The sequence below is a fragment of the Pinus tabuliformis genome, chromosome X, assembly GCF_031772625.1.
Source record: "Pinus tabuliformis cultivar Carrire ecotype Pingquan chromosome X, CPIR1, whole genome shotgun sequence".
NCBI lineage: Eukaryota > Viridiplantae > Streptophyta > Pinopsida > Pinales > Pinaceae > Pinus > Pinus tabuliformis.
Window position 1 is genome coordinate 20,096,998 of NC_142308.1, and position 23,433 is coordinate 20,120,430.

General features: G+C 40.7%; 1 protein-coding gene across 1 annotated transcript in view; it reads right to left on the minus strand.

Moving 5' to 3' along the window:
* Positions 1 to 23,433, minus strand: part of LOC149138117 (ARM repeat superfamily protein) — a 156,059-nt gene that overhangs the window by 83,558 nt on the left and 49,068 nt on the right. The window lies entirely within an intron of this gene.

Here is a 23,433-nt window from a genome sequence, read left to right on the forward strand (position 1 = left end):
TCAGTAATTCTACCCAACATGATAATTTTTTATTGGACAATGCATTAGTAGCTAGGACATATATAGAAAACCCTATTACAGCAAAATATGCACCAATAGCAAATCAATTCAGCATGAATTGGGCTTCAAGATGCTAAATATACACAGAATCAAGCTAAAGAAACCAAACATCTAAAAGAAGAATCACACAATAAAAAGAATCTCCCCAGATGAATAGGATCCAAGCCATCCTCAGTTGTGCAAGAACAATGAAATTTCTTCCAAAGAACATCAAAACATACTTTCAAAAGATTTGCCCAAACGTTAACGTGACTGTACTAGTGGACTCTGGAAGTGCCCATAAATTCATTGATGTAAATATCACAAACGGTGTAAATATATTTCTATATCCAAACAAAGACTTTAATGTTATGGTTGCAGATGGATGGGGTTATAATGAGTGGACAGCCAATAATATATATGGATGAGGGAGCAGGACCACTTAACCAAAATCGAGGTTTCCCATGTAATACCATGCCTAAAGTTGAAGGGTCAGTAAAAGAGATCCCACGGGACTAGAATCGAAGGTTAACATCCAAAAGGGGTCTAGGGGACAAGAGCGCAGGACTAGCCCATTCTTTCTGCTGAATCCCCCCATTAATCCATGCCCAGAAGTGTCCATGATAAGCAAACTACAATACTCAATTACCAAATGACAAGGCATACCTTTAGGTTCAGGAGGCCCACCTTCAAACATACGATCATGGAAGATGGGTGAGGAACCACTTGGCTGGCTCAGGTGGCGAAGAAGTGGCACAACAAGCTAGTTGGTGGTTGCAAGGGGTTGTTGGCTGTCGATTGAGGACCATCCTAGAGAAAAAAATTCTCCTAGGGATATCACCCACAAAATGGTGGGTAACAGGACTCTCATCAGACTATCTAAGATTTTTACTGTTTTATCTCAACTCTCTGCCATCCTTATTCTCAGCTCAGTGCACCATTTTTTTTTCATCACTTAAATTTGGCCACTATGCTCAAACTCTAGCATTGTTGTTCAATGACAATGAACAAGAAGTAAGCTTCATAACATTTGAGGGAGCCACCTCTAGTTTAAGGGCCAGCTTGGGCCTAAAGTAGGTTTGTAGTTACCTTGGCATAGTTCAAAGTAGTCGGGACTACCTACAAGATGTTACAACAATTGGGGTAGCAGTTCACAATCTCTAAGGAAATCTATGGCAACATGTTAATATTAGGGCATAATCTACGCAGCAGATCACCCTATGGCAATATTCAAGTAGGTTGTGGCGGCCGTTGGACTGTGGCAGCAAAGAGGAAGCAAAGAAGTAGCAAAATCTAGTTGATTCCTTATGATGGTTGTGAGCTCAAATTAAGAGTATTAGGAAAACAAGATTTGTTGACACAATAGTGATTGTTATGTATCTAAAACTATAGTGTGAAATTTGGAAGGATTGTGGATTTACAACCCATTATGTACTATTGGATTGGCTTCATGTACATGAGTTGTTGGTGGAAGTAAATGTTGGTTATACGGTTTATTGTATTCAATATTGTTTCTATTTACAATAATTGAAAGAACATTGTGATACTAGTTAGAATACAAATCTTGCCATTTGCTCTTTTCAACCCTAAGGGCAATTTTTCCCTAAGGGATATTACATGAGTCTGAAAATTTTAAAGACTCTAAGCCAGAGGATGGTTTTGTTGCTCTAGTTGATGATCCCACTTTTAGCAGTGGTGATGAGTTTCATGAGTGATCATGTTGATCAATGATTTGTTAGAGGCCACTGGCTTGTAGCATGGTTTCTGGACTCTAGTGGCCATTTAAAGAAAGATTAATTATGTATTTTGTTGTAGGTATGTCTTACACTCAATGCCATTTTGTTGTATTTATCCTTACATGGAATATAGATAAGCAAACTTTGCATATTTTGTCTCTAATAGTTTGGAATCCTAGAAATAAAAATTTTCATTAAAATGTAAATATTTTATGTTCTTTTTTTTTAAATCAAGTCATTGAAATCAAACCAATGTAAGCAAATCCAAGTTTGAGTCGAAACCCAAGATTATAGGTGGTCAAGTCCAAGTCCAAGTCTAAGTCCAAGTTTATGGTTGTAATATAATGTGTAGAAGTGGAAATGCAAATCAGGAAGGGAAAAGGAGAAGAGAGCAATAAGGAAATAGAATGATATGAAACAATTTGTGACACCCTTGGTGGACTTCCCGCTGATTTTTCTAAATATAACGACAAGTTGAATTATAAATAAATATATTCTTATGTAATGGCCTAAAGAGTGGGACCACAGATCCATGATCGAAGGAGGAAAAGGAAAAATAAGCATGTGTGGAGCTAGTTGGCACCACTGCTTAATTTATGGGCAATTATAAAGAAACATTACAGGAAGCTTCCAAGAGGAGCACGAAGAGCCTAAGAGGAGCATGAAGAAACACACATGAGAAAAATAAAATGGGAATTGCATAGAAATGTGGAGGTTGCACTTCTTGGTGGAGCGCATGAGGAGCGTTGCAAAGTCCTACGAGTTGAGGGAATGAAATTCCCTAAAAATAAAAATTGTGACCAGGAGGAGTTCAAGAAAATCCTGAGGAGATGGGAATGAGTGCTTGCCAAGAATTGGTTGAGAAATCACTCAAGGTGCTTGCTAAGGGCTAAGAAACCACATGCAGAAGGGTGCTTGATGAGAGAGAGTTGACAAACCACCCAGGGTGCTTGTTGTTGGGTTGATAAACCACTCTTAGAAGTGCTTGCCACAACTGATAAACCACCCAGTATTGTGAATTTTTGTTGTGCTTGCCAAGCTGATAAACCACCTAAAGATATAAGTGATTCCTATCCTTGTTGAGCTGAGTATGGCTTCCAGCTGAAACTACAAAATAAAATTCCCCTTAGATCATGGATCTGGATTGGGGGTGACTACTGCAAGTAATTCTAGCAACAGTGAGTCTAAGGTTGGGTGGAATATTGAAGTCCCACCTTCAGTTTGGTCATTTGTATTATGGTAAATGAATGCATTTAGCTGAGATATGTGAAGTTAAAGATATTCCATGTGGAATTTAAAGTATAGCTCTAAGAAACGTTGCTTGGTTGTAGGATGCTAGTGCATGAAATTATTGACTAAAATGTTTGAATGCCCTGTGGCATTTATGAAATTATGTCATGCATTTGTAAGCTTAATGCCTGGAAGTTTTATTCAGGGTTGTGGGGGAGCGACTCCCCCCCCTTCGAATTGCTCTCGAAGCACACTCTGAGCGGGAGCGAATCGAGAGTGACCCAGGAGCGCACTCTTGAAATACGCTCTCGTCGCGCTCCGACAAAATAAATTTCGATCCCTGGCTTTTTTCACAAAAATTTTGTCACAAAGATGTTCCAAATGCAAATTTTTTTCAAAGAAACAAGATTTGTTGAGTAGGGAAGCCTAATATTCAAGCTTATGTCCTAAGTATTGATATGCAATTCATGGTAATGTTAAATTCTTAAAGTAAAAGGAACATTCTATGATTCTCCTTTATCATTCATTTTCATCATTGTACTTAAATTTTTAACATTACCATGAATGATGAAATGACTCGAGATATTTGGGAGTGGTTCCAACCTCATTGGATTTCATATGGAGAAAGTAGCACTTTAGATCTCACTCAAAATCCAGCAGACTTATCAAATTTTTCAAGATTTCAAGATTGGGGGAATTGCTATGTTTCCATTGGAATTTTTCATGTACTAAGGTATGGGACTTGTATTTAATCAAGAGCACGAAGCCACCCTCTATGTACATGTTATAGCTGCTACAACCACCCTCCAAAAGTTTGCCCATGCTTTGATTTTGGAGCCTTCTTTTGTCCACAGGAGATTATCTTTTACTGTTGTCAAGTATTCATGTTGTGATCAAGACTTATCTTTTCATGCTTCGCTTGTGATGTAATGATCCCAGTTTGATATCTTTCAAACACAAACTAACTTTTGACTTGACCTTGCAATTTTGTTGGGCTTGCCGCCAGAAACTGCAATCTTGGAAGGAAAGCCTTCCTTGCCTCCACAAGTTACACAATTCTTCTTGGCAGGCCAGCATTGAGCATGAAAACTGTGCAATTTCCGATGGCAGCCCAGCCTTGTTGATGGAAACTGCACAAAGCATCCCTTAAGCTCAGAAATTACGCAATGCACTAAGTCAAGAAGTTGCCTAGTCCTCGAGAATTGCGCAATCCTTCTTGACAGTGTGCATGCAGGTTTCCTGAGAAAGAAAAAAAGAGAAAAAGCAAAAGGCATCCCTAGAATATAGGGATTCATTAATTAGTTTCCCAAGGGTAGCACACTTACTATTTTTGGAACTTTCCGCCAAGTGTCGCATTTTCCTTGATTTTAGGCATGTGCGTCATAAACCCTACTAGGTCTAGATCTGTATAATGGACGCCCCTAGAGCTCATTTGCACATTCGATCTTAGAGATCTAGCATTCCCAAGGAGATCAAGGAGCCTTCGGTGGAGTTTAAGTTGCTTTTCCGGGTGAGTTTTCCTTTTCTCGTTTTTTGTCGTTTCGCTTCTATGAGTGTTGTTTTGCTTGTTTCTTTTCATGGTTGCTGACGTTTTAATGTATATTAGCTTATACAAATGTTGATTTGGTCTATCGTTCACCTTTCACAAGTGTCGCATTAGTTTTCTTGTTTTTGCCTGTAAACGGGTGTCGTCGCAGCTGCTCTCCATGTATGTTGGTTTTTCCTTTCGCATGTTAATATTTCACACTTGTTTTGCATTGATCTATCCATACTTAGTCAAATATGTACTTCAACATGCATTATCACTCAAATCTGCTTGTTTCCCACCTCTTACTAGGCAGATCTTCCCTTCCATTGGCCATGCATCACCTTGTCTAACTGGGCATTGTGCAAGTCTGAGGCTCAAGCTCTCAGCTTGGCCTTTGAGACTGCGCAATGCCCAGTGCCAGGCTGACCCAACTGTGCATTGTGCAGTTCCAAGGCTCAAGACCTCACCCTTGGCCACTCAGACTGCATAATGTGCAATCTCCATCCCAATCTTCCCAGGAAGAACTATGCATTGTGCAGTCTCTGGCCCCAGGTTGCATCACTAGCTACTGAGACTGCACAATGCGCAGTTCCTCCAGCCAGTCTCCCTCCCTTGATCTTAGGAATTGCGTAATCCTCCTCATCAATTCACTAGTTTGTTGCTTGATCTTTCTCTGTAAGTTGACTTGCTAAAGCTAACGTATGTCTGCCATGAGTGTTTTTCCTCCCACAAGTATTACATGTGTTGAGCACTTCCCTTCATCAATCACTGTTATTATGGTACCCAAGAGAACTGCTTCAAAGGATACCACAGAGAGCAGCACCGGGGAGGTTGAGAGTACGCCAATTTACTTGCCAGTATACTCAGACACTCAATTGTTTGTAGAAAAGGAATCAAATATCACATGGCAAAAGGTGAATGAAATTTTCTCAGCAAGAACCTTCAAAGCAGATCTGGAAGACCGGCAAGTGTATGTCAATGTCCAGAAATCAAGATTACACAGGGTTGCATGCAGGTACCCAACATTCCCATGTGCAGATGTTATTAGTTGGATATTGTCTCACACAAATCCAAACACTATGACTCTTAGCAGTACCAACGAATGGAAGCTTGCTTCTTTTCTGGCAACAGACTATCATCTCATGTACCATTTCCCAGAGTCGCTCATGGATTCATACTTCTATGCGAAAACCAGACTTGAGCACCAAGGAGATTGTTAAGGGTTGGGTGAAAGAGCCAACAAAGTTTCGTGAGACACCTACCAACACCTACAAGACAAAATCTCTCAAGAGGGCCTATCAGTTGCTGATAATCCTATGTTGCAGAATCTACAGCCAACAGAGCACTGAAACCTTTACTGAAGGGTGGGCTCCACCCTTCTTATTGGACCAAGTTGTGAATGAAGGTAAACCATTCAACTGGTCAAATTTGTTGGCTCAACAATTGCGGATCCATGAATCTAATGCCCTTAGTCCCCCTAAGGGCGGACAAGCCAGATTTTACATGTTTGCATATCGATTGGATGCAATTTGTGCACACAATGCATTCCCTGGCATGAATTTGACTTGGACACCACGGGAGCCTGCCGTGAATGTTTATTGCAAGCTATTTTCAAAGTGTAGCCACAGAGGAGTAATGGAGAAGCTAATTGATCACTTCCTCATTCCGTTGTACAAGTTGATCTTTGAGGAAGAGCCACTGCATGTCACATGGGGCAATGGAAACAGTATCGCAGATAGCAGATTGGTTTGCCTCATCGAATGGCACTTTCCTCATAATGTTCGATGGACAGAAGTCGCCACATCTTTTACCGAGGTATGCCACCGATAAGCTAGACATGCAAGAGGTTGTCTACCATCTCTCCAGAGGGTTGTCAGCAACATTGCACAGGAAGAAAAAAACACCTTAGCCAACCCTTCCTATGCAAATCAGATTATACAAGATCAAGAATCTAAAAGTCATGGATACTGAAGGAAAGGCGATAGAAAAATTTTCATTTAGTACTTTGGACTTCAATCCGTACAATCCTTGGAATGTCTGCAAAGACCATTGTGCGAGGATCCATTTCCAGTGGCTAAGTGGGACCTTTCACTGGTTGGAGGAGGAACCATGGAAGAATTGTTACAATGCCTCCAAGTCCCGCGAGCCGATCAGTTTTGCAGGAACTTCACAGGTTGCTCTGCAGAAGACAGTAACGGCGGAAGAGCACAACCCAGTGCACGAGAAGGGAAAGAGGAAGGTTGTGCACAATCCAAGAGGAGAGCGAAGCCGCAAGATGAAAGCAGATCCAGTGATTATGAGAAAGAATTGTAGCAGAGAAGAAGAGGAAACAAAGTGTGCAGGAAGCAAAACAGAAGCAAAGGGAAGAACAGGAGCAGAGGAGGAAAGAAGAGGAAGAAAGGAAAAAGCAAGAAGAAGAAGAAGGGTGAAAAGTAATAGCAGAAGAAACAGCGCCAACACAAGCTGAAGAAGAAGAACAAAACCAACAACTAGAGGAGGAGAGCAAATAGATGCAAGATAAAGAACTTGCTCAAGAAATAGAGTTGATCGAAACTCAAGACATGGAGGAGGAAATGGAGCTGCAAAATCAAGATGTCAACCTGATGCCCAGCACACAACAAGTCACCATTCAGTCTCCTCACCCTCCAGCAAAGCAAGCTCCAAGCAAGGAAGAGGAAATTGATCTTCTCGATGATGGTTCGGCTATGGACATGTAAAATCTAACTTATGACGAGCTTCAGAAAAGATTGTACAAACGAGGAAGAAACATGTTCCGAACGACCTCGCATCTCCTGCATTCATCTGAGAGAGGGTGATCGTGATAGACATCAGAAGAAATCCAGGTGCCATTGTCGCAGCCAACTTGGCCTTCGCAAGTGCTTTGAAGTCAAACATGCAGTATTTGATGGCCGAGAATAAACTGCTAGCAAAGAACTTGAAGGCTAACTAGGCAAGAGGTTGAACAGCTCCGAGCAGAGGTACAGAACACAGCTTCAGCATAGGTCCATATGTAGGAACTAAAGGCAACGATGCTCAGTGAAGTATCGGCACTGGGAGAGACTATGCGGAGTCTTTATGAGGATCTTGTTAACGTGCATAAGGCAGTGGTCAACTTGTATGGCCTACAGCACAAGTGTAAATATTTTCTCAAAACTCTCAGGAATGTACAAGCTGTTATTGTTGTTGTGCATGAATGGCCAATCCAATACAAAGGGGCACTGCTTGAATTAGGAAAGAAGACAAGGCAAGAGACAGAGTTGGAGAAGGAAAAGGTTCGGATGCTCATCCAGAATAATAAACAGCTCGCCTCGTTCATTGCGAACACTTAAGCCTCATATGCATGTTTGTACAACAACCTAAACTTCTTGGTGAAATCGCACGAGATCCCATCAGTCGACTCACTCACGAAGATCAAGTGCAGGAATCAGGTCAGGGAGGAGATAGAAGAGAACTTGGAACAGTTGAGACAGGTAGCCATCAAGGAAGACCATGAAGTAAACAGACAGAATATGCACAAGTACATTGGTGGCCATGTCTCAAGTGTTGTCCTAAAATGGATTAATGAGATTCGAAATGAATATGTGAAAGATCCAGAAACAAGTGTTATAATCATTAACCCTCCTCATAATTCAAAATTTGAATGGAAAAACGATATTCTGTGGTACAAGGGAAGAATTTACCTAAGTCTTGTTGCACACATTTTGTCAAAGTTCCAAGGAAGCGGAAGTACCAAATTTTTTCAACAGAATCGAATCATCTATCAACAGTTTCATATGTCATTATAAACCCATTTTGTATGTTATGTAATGTAAATGATGCTAGTAAGACCGTGAATGTATGTAACAACCTAAGCCTATTATTTTGGCGAGAGTTTCATCCTAGAAGGTTTTTTGTCTCACTTATTCATTTGTGTTTTTAAACACGGATGGTCGACAGAGTTTTTCCCTCCAACCTCACCCCAAAGCTAAGGTGGAATTCTTCGTCAAAGTCTTAAGTGAATCCAAGTGTTCTAGTCAAGTCTCATGTAAAAGTGAATTAGGAATAATTTAAGCTATTTGGTTAAATTATTTTCTTACAAATCACTTGGTCTACTAGCTCATATTGTGTCGTAGATTGGGTATGTTTTTTTAGGGTCTAAGCCGAACAGGTATTTCCACTTTAAGGGTTGAAATTGTAAATATTATGTAAAAAAATATTTTAATGCATGGTCCCTCATACTTAGACACCATGGTTAAAATATTAGAGAGTGGAAAAAATCATTAATCCCCTCATATGTTAATTAATTAAATTTTATGGCAAAAATAAATTAAAATCCGAAACCAAAAATTTAATTAATTAGAGTTAAAATTTTAATGTCTTAGGAAAATTAAATTATCTCAGTGAAAGATTCACGGGTCTTAAAAGAATTAATTTTTGGAAGTCCTCCACCAAAGGAATATTGGATATTTCAAAAAAATGGGCCCTTGAGCCTTGGTGGCTAAGTCAAAATCAATTTTGTTAAGAAATAAGCTCAAAATTTAAATTTTGAGCTAATTAAAATGGAATTAAATGATAAATTCGAAAATTCCTTAAAAATAAAAATTCAACGGCTAAGATTAAAATATGATCAAGTATTTTTTGACGGCCAAGATTATTTTGACAAAGATCAAGGAAACTAGCCGTTATTTTTCACTTGGAGGATTTATCTATAAATTAGAGTCATTTGAGTCTCTAGCCATCTGATTTCTGGCTAAGAAATTGTTGTTGAAGCATTTGTGTAAACTATTGTCCCACTGGGAACTATTTTTTCTATCATAATAAAGACTTTGGGGTGCAACTCGAGGTGTCCATGTTCATTGATTTGTGGTATGTACTAACTACGAGATTTCCTATGTTGTGCTAATATATGATTATTTTGAGATAAATACAAAGTGTTTCTAGGTCCTTTAGTACTTAGTCTCCAAGTTCACAAACTGTGGGCAGGGATCAATTTCACTTGGATGCTGAATATTTATGTGGTGGATTAAATCTTTGCTAAGGCTTATAGTGTGCATGGGGTTTTTGAAATGTTTTTAGCCATTTATCAAAGAAAATAATCATAACAAAAAAAAATAAATCATTTCTCAAAGAAAACAAAAATTCAAAACCCTTGTATATTTGTAAATTTTCTGAATAATTTTGTAAATTATTTTGCTAATTGGGGTTTTGGGATTTTAAGATTTTGTATATATTTGGGGTTTGGGTGTTTTATTTTCATTTTCTGCAAGTTAAATCAAGAGAAGAGGCTGAAGTAGAGCAAGATCTAGGCCCTTGAGGGTAAGTTATAGCCTCTAGAAATTTTTTGCAGGGCTAGCCATTGAAAAATTTGCAGCAAAATTCAGATCCAGAAGAGGGCTTGCGGTGGGATTTTAAGCCCCTAAGCCTAGTAAGCCCTAGAATCTAGCCTTTTAGCCTCCTCTCCCTCCAGTGTTGGCTTTCCTTGGCCTCCTTCTCCCTCACTTACCCTTCATTTGGCCTCCCAGCCTCCTTAAACCTCAACGCTAGCCCTATTTGGCTTAGTGTTGGCTTTCTCTAGCTCTAGCTTGGCCCTTGTCCATTTATGAAATTTTCAAAACTGATTCCTTGGTGGCTTTGCAAGAGAAATTTGCTCAAAAGGTTGTTTTAAGGTACAAGATCATTGGAGAAATTTTGGACAACTTGGGCAAGTTCATCTTCAAGTATTTAAGCTTAGGGTTTGCTCTCTAAACTCTCATTTTGCCTTTTTTTTTATTACAGCAGCGATAACAGTGATACAATAGCCCTAAAAACACATTTAAATTGGTCAAAATCATTCAAAATTGCAAAATTTTAATTTTCCTAAACTTTGGCCACTTAGGCATCTAAGATCTAGTCTAGATCTAAATATTTTGTTAAAATTGGCAACGAGGACCAAACTCCATGTAGATCACCTTATTTATGGCTTCTGATATTTTTCCTAGACTCCTCTCATCGAGAGGTGTAGGATTGATCTAAAGATCATCCGATTCTGATAAGTATTTATGGAGATATGAATTTATTTTGATTATGGACAAATTGTCAAAGTCGACCAGCAAACTTATGTAGGCTCAGAAGCCCAACAGTCATGTCTATTCAAACTCAACGTTTGCATATAAATACAAGGAGCATTCTCCTCATTTGGACAATTCAATTCACTCATCTTCTCTCTCTCTCTCATCCGCATAAAAAGAACCTCTCTCTCTCTCTCACATGTGTGGCTGAAAGGAAAATGTCCTAGGGCAAGGAAGACACAAAAAGTACGATAGGGCAACAGGTCATCTCTTTGACCAACATTGACCAAGCGTTGACCTTCCAAAAGTGCAGATTGGGTGTGGTTGCCTCTCCTAGGCAGGCCGCAATTTTTGGCACGAAAATCAAGGTGATCTGACCTCTGGTTTGACCAGTGTTGACTGCCCTAGTTTAGGGTTGCAAGTTGACTTCAGAAATCTGCAAATTGACTGAACTTTTGGGGTTGTTCAAGAGTTGTTTCTTCAGGCTGTTCAAAGACAAGTTGACCGTTAATTGACCAAGTATTTTAGAGGTCAATTTCAACTAGTCTAACCAAGTTTGACTTTGCTGATCTAGGATTTGTTGTTGCTGATATAAAATTACATAATTCAGATTTTGTACTATTTCTCTCTGCTGAGCTTTTGAAGATAAAAGAAGATTTGATCAAAGGGTTTCCCCGCATTGGGGTTTGTCCCTGGCTAGCCGCCACATCTTATGTCTCGTCTTAGCTTGTTTTTTGTTGATCATTTAATGTTCTATCTTCACTTTACTTAATGTATATGTGATTGCTAATCTGTGGCTAATTAGAAGGAAAATAAGTAAACTGCTCTAAGCATAGAACATACCATAATTTAACATGGTATCAGAGCTGAAGTGAAGACAAAGTCCAAGCAAGAGCAACAGCAACAGCAATCACCGAAGAGAAGGTTGGCAAGGCTATCTTAAAAAGAAATCATGGGGTCCTCAACACACTTCCTTGCTAAAAACAAACTTCGTGAGAAGTCTGACTATCACGGATGGAAGATGTCTCTCGATCTAACATTAGAAGAGCAGGAAGTGTTGGACCATGTGAGAGGCAGGATTGTTGAGCCTCCATCAAATGCATCCACTGCTGCTAGGAATAAATGGACCAAGGGAGAAGTCAAAGCAAGGAAGATCATCTGGGACTCTATCGACAAGTGCTTGGTGGCCTATGTTTCCAAGCTGAACATCTCCAAGGAAATCTAAGATATACTGGTGAGTTTATTTAAAGTTAATGATGCAAATCAAGTCTTGTTTCTTAGAAATAAGTTGAAGGAAATTAAGAAGGGCAAAGATGAGACTATGCAAGCATATTTCTTAAGGATCACCGAAATCAAGAACGATCTCCTATCTATTGGAGAAGTAATTCCTGACAGGGAAATGACACTCAACTCTTGGAGGACTGCCATCTGAATGGTATATATTCAGGACTACTCTTCTCAACAATAACGTAATTGCTAGATTTGAGGAATTAATGGCCAGATGCATTCAAGAAGAAACAAGGATGGAAGAGCAATAAATGCCCATACTTAAAGGTCATCGCTCTGCCTTTTCTTTTCATACTAAAAGAAGAAACAATTCCGAGGCTAAATTCAAAGGAAAGGCTAGACCAAAGGGTGGAAGAAAAGGACGATGTTACAATTGCAATAAAACGGGTCACTATATAAGGGAGTGCCCTGATAAAAGGGACTCACACCGGGACGATGATCAAAATCCCCCTCAAGGCAATCAAAGGAATGGCAAGTCAAATGGCAAAGAGGTAAAAGAAGTGCCGGAAATCAAGGAAGAGGACAACCATTCAAGAAGGCGAGAAATTCCAGGTATGAATCTAACACTATTAACAATAAGCAAGATAAATATTATCTACCAGCAGCTCTATCTACCCCTGCTCCCCCAGACTCACTGGGAAATTGGCTTATTGATAGTGGTGCCTCAAGGCACTTCACTGGTTATAAAGAAGCTCTCTATAATCTGATAAAGAAGGAAACCAACCTGGAAATTGTTCTTAGAGATAATTCAAAATATCTCGTGAAAGGCGTAGGAAATGTCACTCTTCAATTGCATCGAGGTAATACCATCCACTTACAAGATGTATTATATATACCTCATCTCAAAAAGAACCTGGTGTCCATTTGGGCAATGAAAGACAAAGGCTACAAGGTGGCCTTCAGCTATGGCAAGGTACATGTATGGAAAAAGAACTTTAAAGATGCTTTTAATCTTGGGTTTCGAGTTGATTCATTATATCAGGTCGGTGGAAGTCCGATGGGTGTCATGTCTTGTGACACATCTCTTCAGTCTGAACTATGGCATCAGAGGTTTGCTCACCTTCATTATAAAGCTCTACCCGATGTAAGAAAAATGGTGTCTGGGATGCCCGAGTTCAGATTAGAGCAAGAAGGTGTATGTCCAGGATGTGCCGAAGGGAAGCTCAAAAGGGGACCATTCCCCTCAAGCCAAAGCAATACCTCCGATATACTGCAGTTGGTTCACTCAGACATATCCGATATGATGCCTATGAAATCCTTGGGAGGATATTTATATTACCTCACTTTTACAGATGATTATTCTTGCAAGACTTGGATATACTTTTTGAAAAAGAAGGATGAAGTGTTCTCCTGGTTGCGGCACTTCAAAGCCTTGATCGAGAATCAAACCGAAAATAAGATCAAGATCTTAAGGACTGATAATGGGACTGAATATGAATCCAATGAGTTTCATGACTTTTGCAAAGAGGTTGGCATTAAGAGGGGGACTACTACACCATACACCCTGAACAGGATGGTGTGGCGGAAAGGAAGAATCGTACAATTGTGTAAGTTGTTCGTGCTATGCTCCATGATCAAAGACTTCTGAAGTTTCTATGGGCCGAAGCTGCAAATACCGTCGTATATGTACAAAACCGATGCCCTCATCAAGCATTGGGTTCCAAGACTCCCGAAAAAATGTTCACCGATAAGAAACCTGACGTATCTCATTTTAGAATTTTTGGAAGCCCTGTATATTTTCATGTGCCTAAAGAAAAAAGGAATAAATTGGGTGCATCTGGAAAGAAAGGAATCTTCGTGGGCTATAGCAAAAATACGAAGGGCTATAGAATCTATGTAGCTGGTCAAAGGGAAGTCGAGATTAGTCATGATGTCACCTTTGACGAAGATATGGCTCTTAGCAAGGTAGACAATCTTCCTACTTTAAGGGGATCTAAAGAAGCTAACACCGGGGAATCGAAGGAAAAAGAAGATGAGACGATGCCCGATGTGGAAGAACCTATGGATCCTATTGATCCTCCTCCGCAAGAGCCTTCCTCTTCTAGGAAGAGGCCTTCATGGCTTAGGGGGACACTTGATAACGCTAAAAGACAAATTGCACACCGAGGAACCTTCCGTGAAAGTAAGAAGCTGAACAGGTATCAGGGATACCTGACCATCATGAGCACGATCATCCAAAATGAGCCTTCGTCATTCACAGATGTTGTCAAGTATCAAGTATGGAAGGATGCTATGACCGAGGAACATGAGTCCATTATGAAAAACGATGTTTGGGATGTGGTCCCCAGACCCCAGGACAAAGCAATTGTCACTTCAAAATGGCTTTACAAGATAAAGCATGCAGTTGATGGAAGTGTGGAAAAGTATAAGGTTCGTTTTGTCGCTCGTGGCTTCCCCCAGAAGGAAGGTATAGACTATGACGAGATATTTGCACCTGTTGCCCGATATACCACCATCCGCTCGATCATAGCCCTTGCTGCTTCGCAAGGATGGAACCTACATCAGATGGATGTCAAGACTGCGTTCTTACATGGTTCGATCAAAAAGGAGGTCTATGTGGAGCAACCCAAAGGATTTGAGATTTATGATCGAGAAACTCATGTGTGCAGGTTGAAGAAGGCACTCTATGGGCTAAAGCAAGCACCCCGAGCATGGTATGAGAGGATCGATAGCTACTTGATGAAGTTGCGATTCACTAGGAGTGAAGTCGACCCTAACCTTTACTTTAAGGTTATAGATGACAAGCCTCTCATACTGGTGCTATATGTTGACGACCTCTTTCTAACAAGTGCAGACCCTCTCATTCATGAATGTAAGAGGGAGTTGGCTTCTGAGCTCGAGATGAAAGATCTAGGACTTATGCACTATTTCCTAGGACTAGAAGTCTGGCAGAAACCAAGGGAGATTTTCCTATCTCAAGGAAAATATGTGGTGAAGAAATTGGAGAGATTCAGCATGGTGGATTGCAAGCCCGTAACTACCTCGATGGAGCTTGACTTCAAGAAGTTAAGCGGTAGTGCTGCTGAACCTGTTTTACGAAATGCTACCGAGTATCGTCAACTCGTCGAAACATTAATGTTCTTGGTGAACTCCCGTCCGGATATATGCTTTGCAGTCAACACATTGAGTCAACATATGGTTGAGCCTCACCGCTCACATTGGATTGGTGCCAAGAATCTGTTGAGATATCTTCGTGGCACAATCACTAATGGGTTGAGATACACTGCCGGAGATGTGAGACTACTTGGGTAAACTGATGTTGATTAGGCAGGCAGTGTGGTGGACCGAAAGAGCACTTCTGGGTGTTGTTTCTCTTTGGGATCTGCCTCGATATCCTGGATGAGCAAGAAGCAGAAGTCGGCGGCTTTGAGCACCGCCGAGGCAGAGTACATCACTGCTAGCATGGCCTCCTGTGAGGCAGTTTGGTTGCGAAAGCTCTTCAATGAGCTATTTGGATTTACATTGGATACCATAGTGATTCTGTGTGACAACTAAAGCGAGATCCGTTTATCAGAGAATCTCGTATTTCATGATCGCTTCAAGCATATCGATATCAGGTACCACTATATTCGAGACATGGTGCAACGAGGAGCAATAAGGCTCCAACATATCAGTACAGATGAACAAGTCGCTGACATTTTGACAAAGCCCCTAGGAAAGGTCAAATTCCTGACTTTCCGAGAACGACTTGGTGTCGTTCAGAGACCCTCTTATGAGGGTCGAGTATGATGTATTGAGCTCTGGGAGCTCCAGGGGGGCGCGGGGTACTCCTTGGAGCAACATGTGACCACAGGGCAACCCACCATCCCCTGGTGGTGCACTATATATAGGGTGAAGGTTCAACCTTCCCCTGCGACACCCCGTGGCGACTGTGGAACAGGATGATTAGTTCTCCTGTGGGCCAGGATGATTCGTTCTCTGTGGCGACTGTGGAGCAAGATGATTAATTCTCCTGTAGGCCAGGATGATTAGTTCTTTGTGGCATCCACTGGACAGGATGATTCGTTCTCTTGTGGACAAGATGATTAGTTCTCCTATCGAGGCATCCTACCCATGCAGTGTGGGACTCATGGAATTACCTCTCACCTAATCAATGAGCAGGGAAATGAGGATAGAGACCATAGTAGTACTATCAATGGACGCATCGTTGTATCTATCGTACTCCCTATGCTAGGATGACCTCCATTGATCTGGGATCAATGATACTGATCTAGGATAAGTGAGAGTGGTTCACACTCTGAGACTGACTTCCGGTCAGTGGAGGATGGTATGATACATCCTCGATCATTTCTTCTTCTTCATAGTTCGAGCAGAGCAAAGCAGAACAAAATAAAGCACAGCAAAGTGGGGTCAAGTTCTACAGGATAGTGCATTTGATGGATCGATAGCAGAGTGATAATCTGACGGATTACAGATGAAGTTCTCCCTAGTTGAGAGGGAGTGTTAAAATTGGCAACTAGAGCCAAACTCCATGTGGATCACCTTATTTATGGCTTCTGATATTTTTCCTAGATTCCTCTCATCGAGAAGTGTAGGATTGATCTAAAGATCATTTGATTCCGATAAGTATTTATGGAAATATGAATTTATTTTGATTATGGACAAATTGTCAAGGTCGGCCAGCGAATTTATGTAGGCTCAGAAGCCCAACAGTCATGTCTATTCAACCTCAACGTTTGCAAATAAATACAAGGAGCATTCTCCTCATTTGGACAATTCAGTTCACTCATCTTCTCTCTCTCTCTCCCCTACGCATAAAAGGAGCCCCTCTCTCACATGTGTAGCTGAAAGGAAGACATCCTATGGCAAGGAAAACGCAGAAAGAAGGACGCTAGGGCAGCAGGGCATCTCTTTGACCAGCATTGACCAAGCATTGACCTTCTAGAAGTGCAGATTGGGTGTGGTTGCCTCTCCTAGGCAGGCCGCAATTTTTGGCATGAAAATCGAGGTGATCTGACCTCTGGTTTGACTGGTGTTGACTACCCTAGTTTAGGGCTGCAAGTTGACTTCAAAAATCTGCAAATTGACTGAACTTTTGGGGTTGTTCAAGGGCTGTTTCTTCAGGCTGTTTGAGGGCAAGTTGACCGAAAATTGACCAAGTATTTTAGAGGTCAATTTCAGCTAGTTTGACCAAGTTTGACTTTGCTGATCTAGGGTTTGTTGCTGCTGATATAGAATTACAGAATTCAGATTTTGTACTATTTCTCTCTGCTGAACTATTGAAGATAAAAGAAGATTTGATCAAAGGGTTTTCCGGCACTCGATTTTGTCTCTGGCTAGCCGCCACATCTTATGTCGCTCGTCTTGGCTTGTTTTCTGTTGATCATTTAATGTTCTATCTGCACTTTACTTAATGTATATGTGATTGCTAATCTGTGGCTAATAAGAAGAAAAATAAGTAAACTGCTCTAAGCATAGAATATACCATAATTTAACATATTTGGTTGCTGGAATTTTCTGCATAAGTCACTGAATCAAATCTGCAATTTCTGAATCACACCTAAAGAAGACTCAAAAAATTGATTTTCCAGATTTGGTTATTTCCTATTTTTGGGCATATTGGGCATTGGTTTTAGCATCATTAGTTTGATGATCTACTGATTTGTTTACTGCTGTTATAAGATATATCAGATATAATCTAGCACTGAACACACTGCATCTTAAAGTGGCTTAAAACTCATATTTTATTTTGGCAAGTTATTGGGCATTTCACTGATCATTGCTAATCACTATTGGCTTGTTATCCATTAAATCTAAGTGTTTTCCTCACTGCTGTTATGATTTTCTTACTGCCGTCATAACAGTCACATATCACATCAACTTTCATGTTAAAGTGATTTCATTTCTGCTATCGTAGAGTTAATAAGTGCTGAGATATTATTGTTGATTTGGAATCTAACACTTGCTTATCTTGAGAATTTGTTAACTTGGCACTTAACACACTCAACATCTAAGTCTTTAAATCTCATTGGTGGTTTAAGTTGTTTGAGCATTGGCATCATTGTGTTTGACATCTAATTAAGGCATTGTTAAGAAATCGTTAGATAATTGCTCTAAGTTAAAGATCATAATCTTAAGAGGCTTTGATATCTTGGTTGTTTATCTTAAGCATTTGGCATCTTAAGTTTCATTGGTTATCATTCTAAGTGAGCATTTCAACATTGGTCATTGGCATATCTCAAGTAATCATTGTTGAATTAGACATTTGTTCTAAACATCTTGTGGAATATTGTTGAATATTGGCACTTGTATCTTTAAGCACCTGTCTTGTCTTAAGATTGTTATCTAATCATTGTTAAGTACTCTAGCTATAAGATAATTCACACTAAGTACTTAAATAACATAAACAATTTTAACTCAAGAAGACTTCACTAAATCTATGTTGCATAAGCATCCTAGGACTTAATTTGCATTATTAATTTACCTCTAAACATAAGCTTGATTGGTAGACTCCTACGGCAACCCTTTTCCAATTAGCTTGAGGGATTCAACTCTTCTTAGTAGTTAATACATTGGCCTTGCAGTCGTTAGAGCCACAGACTCTGTAGCGCTGGAGGCACTGGGTGGGTGGAACACAGGGGGAGATATCATTAATCAGGCCATTGCCTGCTTCCCGTTAGCTTCCATTTCACAACCTACTCTGAAGACTGTTTCTCAAAACGGTTAAGGGACAGGTTCAACTTAGACTAGACATTTAAGCCAAAAATAACCAACATCCTTGCATCACACCTCACTATTAGGAATTGCATATCATGTAAGATAGTCTATCATAATAAGCAACGTGTCCATTTATAGTAAGCAAGAATTGTGACTCCATAAGGCATTGGTCTCATCTTAAAATCTAATATAATCATTAATCTTGTTAAATTCTACCGAGTAGCTAGGCCACTCATCCGTCTCTCCCAAGCAAGTTGTTTCCCAATTTGTTTTCCTTCACCTCATTCCATAGGGACTACCCCCAATAGGCTGATGTTGTCAGACAGCTAGAACAGAGTGGGCGGGGATCAGAGTGACAACCCTCGCCTTTAGTGGTTGTCGCGATGCTTGTACAATCAAGGCAACAACAAGTCCAAATTGCAAATTTAAAGCCAAAGTTCTCAAAGAGTCCCATGATTCATTCTCGATCAAGCATGCAGGTTTCTTTAAAACCTATTATAATGCACACCAATCATTCTTATGGAGGGGAATGAATAATGATATTCAAAAATATGTAGTAGAATGTGATCAATGCCAGCGAAATAAAAGTGAGAATATTATGACCTCGGGTCTGCTCCACCCCTTAAATACTCCAAACCAAAAATGAGAAGAAATATCTATGGATTTTATTGAAAGATTACCCATTTCAAATGGAAAAGATAAAATTCTTGTAGTAGAAGATAGACTCACAAAGTATGCACACTTCATAGGAATGAAGGAATCAGATTCAACAAAAGATATTGCTAAGATATTTTGCAAGAATGTCTACAAATTACATGGATTTCCCAAAGTCATTGTTAGTGAAAGAGATGCCAAATCTAAAGGGAATTTTTGGAAGGAGCTCTTCAAACATACTGGGACATACCTCAACATGAGTTCTGCATCTCATCCTCAAACAGATGGTCAAACAGAAACCATCAATAAGTGCTTTGAAGCTTTCCTTTATTGTTATGCAACAGACAAACAAAATAAGTGGGCTCATTGTTTACATCTCGCTGAATGGTGGTACAATTCAACTTATCATATGCCCGCAAAAATGACCCCATTTCAAGCTCTGTACGATTATGAACCTCCTAAATGGAAGGACTTGGCCATCACCGAGACAAAATTTCCAGCACTTAAGGATCAGTTAGAAGAAACCCAAAAAGTCTTTCAAGCATTAAAAAAAATCGAAGTATTTCAAGAAATTGCATGAAGCAACAAGCCGACCAACACAAAATAGAGAAAGAATTTGAAGTCGGAGAATGGGTATTTGTTAAACTTCAGCCTTACAAGCAATTATCCCTAAAGCTGGAAAAGAGAAAACAATCTGGCACCAAATTTCTATGGACTATATTAGATTAACAAATAGATCAACCAAGTAGCATAAGCCTTCCGGATAATAGTTGTGTTCACAACATTTTCCATGTATCTTGCCTTAAAAAAGCATTGGGAAAACACCAATTAGCACAGACAATGCCTCTGATATTAAATGATGAAGGCAAGTTTGTCTTAGAACCAGAAGGAATTATTACCACCAGAGAAAGGAAATTACGATCTCGAGTGATTAAAAAATACCTTATCAAGTGGAAGAACCTACCAGAAGAAGAAGCCTCTTGGGAGATAAAAGCGTTTCATCAACAATACCCATCGTTACGTATGCTTTGAGGACAAAGCATTCTTTCGAGAGGGAGGCAATGTTATGTATAAAATTATTTTACTAACTTAATTAACTTTATTTTTAGACTAAGGGGCACAATCAAAGATCATGCCCCCTCATGTAATGGCTCTTGGGCTATATTTAAAGCCAGAGCCCTCATTCATTGTAATCATCATTCAATCATTAATAAAATATATAATTTTGTCTGTAATTAAATGAGATTATTTGCTCCATCTTACTGAGCATTGTTACTCCAGATATGGCTATTTTGGCTTTAGCATCATTGTATTTCATTTATGCAAATGTACTTCGATTACCTATTGTTGATTTGGGGTAGCATCGGATGTGCTCTAGCCACGAAATTTCGTGGAAAGGTTGGGGCACATGAGATTTCCAATACCCAGAAAGGGTTTGGGCAGATTCTAAACAGATCAAGAGATATTAAAATAATTAATATTTTTAATGAAGTCCCTAAGTCTAAACTTGGGAAAAATAAAATATTAATGTGTATTAATATGAATCTATGTTAGAATGGTCCAAAAGACATGGATCAAGCTAGATCTAATCTTAGCCATTGATTAGGGACTTAATCTCGACCGTTGGGATGTCAACAGGAAAAGTATAAGAGACTTGAGGGTCACTTGGAGAGTACACCAAAGTGATCAGTCATTCTATTCTCTAGAGCGGGGTTTGCTAAGAGAGATAGAATCAATGATCGGAGAGCAGCTGAGGGTCATTGAGTACAGAGAGACAGAGAGTCATAGAAAGTGTCGGGAGATCAACAAAGCAGCCAGAGAGAAAGAGACGTAGAAGCAACCAGTGCTCACGCAGGGCCACGCAGAGGCAGCTAAGTGTTGCGTAGAGCACCAGAGAGGCCAATGTAGCTGACGCAGAGGCTCAGAGAGCTGACGCAGAGCCTTCTGGAGCTGACGCAGGCCAAGATAGGTTGATGCAGGGCTAGCGCTGGGCTAAGAGAGGCTGACGCAGTCTAGATTGGGCAGACGTTGGGGTGTTTGGGGCAGATTGGTGCTGAGTAGCTGCCGGAAGGATTATCTGGGGTTTCAGCCAGTAGATCTGTCAGAATCTGAGAGGTATTACTGCCAAGGAAATTCTCTGTTGGGTAGGCCAATTTTGGCACCCAGATTGTACTCTGATATTGCTTAATAAGAAAACCCTCAGATAGCTGCATCGATTTGCCCACATTGGGTTTTTCCGGGGACATTAGTCCAAAAATAATGGTGTCATATGGTCTGTTTGTTTCTGTTTCTTTTAGTTGTTGATCTGTAATATGTTGAGCATGCACTAGTGTTTATTTTCAGTATTTACATTGTACATAACTTGTTAAGAAAAATAACAAGTAGGTCGGAATAAATCAGATAAAGTGCATGGAGGGTTTCTAAGTAAGTAAAATTAGAAACTTCAACATGGTATCAGAGGGTGATTACAGATCACAAGAGAACTAAACGACATCAGCCGAGCGGAGCAATAGCAGCAGAAAACAGTTGTCCCGAGGTGACAGAAGCTGTTTCTAGCAGAGCAGCAACAACGAAGGGTGACACAGTGCCTGAGTCATCAAGGATGAGTCGAGAAGAGGCAGCACAGAGGCTAAGGAAGGCAAAAGAAGCCTCACGCAAAGCCACACAGTGGCTAGGAGGGTTGACACAGTTGGCTGAGGAGGCCGAGTTGCTGGTGCCGGGATTGTGCAGAGCCTAGGAGCTCTCACCTTCAAGTTGTTGGGGTTTAGAAGGCTGCGAGAATATTGCAGTGGAGCTGGTGAGGTACTGTATTCAGAACAGTACCTGACAGATCAAGGCCAAAGGAGTTGCTACTGAGGGTTTCCAGCCGAGGAACCCGGATCAGTGGTGCAGTTGCACAAGACGATCAGAGTAGGGGGCATCTCGCAAACGGTAAAAGGATTTCCAGGAGGGAAATCAGGACTCAAAGGGAGTCCAGAAGAGAAATTCCAGACGGGAAGTAGAGACTCAGCAGGAGTCGAACAGAGAACTTCCAGCTGGGAAGTAGACTCAGCAAGAGTCGACCAAAGAACTTCCAACCGGGAAGCAGACTCAACAAGAATTGAACAGAGAACTTCCAGAAGGGAAGTAGACTCAGCACGAGTCAAACCAAGAACTTCCAAGCGGGAAGTAGAGAGACTCGGAGGAGTCAATAGAGAAGAGCAAAGAGATGGCCATGAATGTGTTGAGGGATCAGGACAGGGTGTCCAACTTTGTCATCTGGAAGGCCAGGATCCTGTCTATTCTATGTGCCATGAGTGCTCACGCACCACTTGAGCGGAAGTGGAGAGACATCGAGCTGTAGTCAGGAGGACTATAGGCGATGAGGGGCAGGATCCTCGAGGTACCCAGCCTCTTGGATTAGACCTTGCTACGGGAGCCCCGATGAGGAGTAGCAACACTGGCTGATGTGGGTAGAGATGGATGCGGATGCAGCCGCAGAGAGAGCTACAGTGCAGGAGTCGCCAGACAACGCAGGGCTAGCAGGCTGCAGCAGTGCAAGAGGCACAGGAGTGTTGCACCAGTGCAGGACGGCACAAAGAGGTGTGCAACGATGCAAGATGCAGGGAATTGTTGCACCAACGCAGAGGTCAGAGAGGGAGCACTTGTCAGCGGCAAAGGGAACTTCAGCATCAATGGGTGTCTCTAGCCCAACAGGGAGGTCAAATTGGGAGATCAGTTACTTACTTCTCAGTAACTGAGTTGCAGTGCAGTAGTGGGCAGCACGATGCAGCATGATGAGAGGAGGTGCAGTGCGAATGCAATGCTGTGAGAAAGGACCAGCAGCAGCACAAATGTAGAGGGAGTTGTCGTGCAGCAGCAGCAGTGGCAGTGGTAGAACCATAGGCAGCAATACAGGATACAACAGTGTAGAGGATGTTGGGTAGGAAGGCCTAGCATCAGCATAGGTACCAATGTCGGATGATCAGAGTAATACTCAGTGAGGAGTATTGCTATAGCACAGTCCTCGCTAAGAAGTAGTGTTGATTTGGGGTAGCATCGGATGTGCTCTAGCCACAAAATTTGGTGGATAGGTTGGGGCACATGAGATCTCCAATACCCAGAAAGGGTTTGGGCAAATTCTAAACAGATCAAGAGATATTAAAATAATTAATATTTTTAATGGAGTCCCTAAGTATAAACTTAGGGAAAATAAAATATCAATGTGTATTAATATGAATCTATGTTGGAATGGTCCAAAAGACATGGATCAAGCCAGATCTAATCTTAGCAGTTG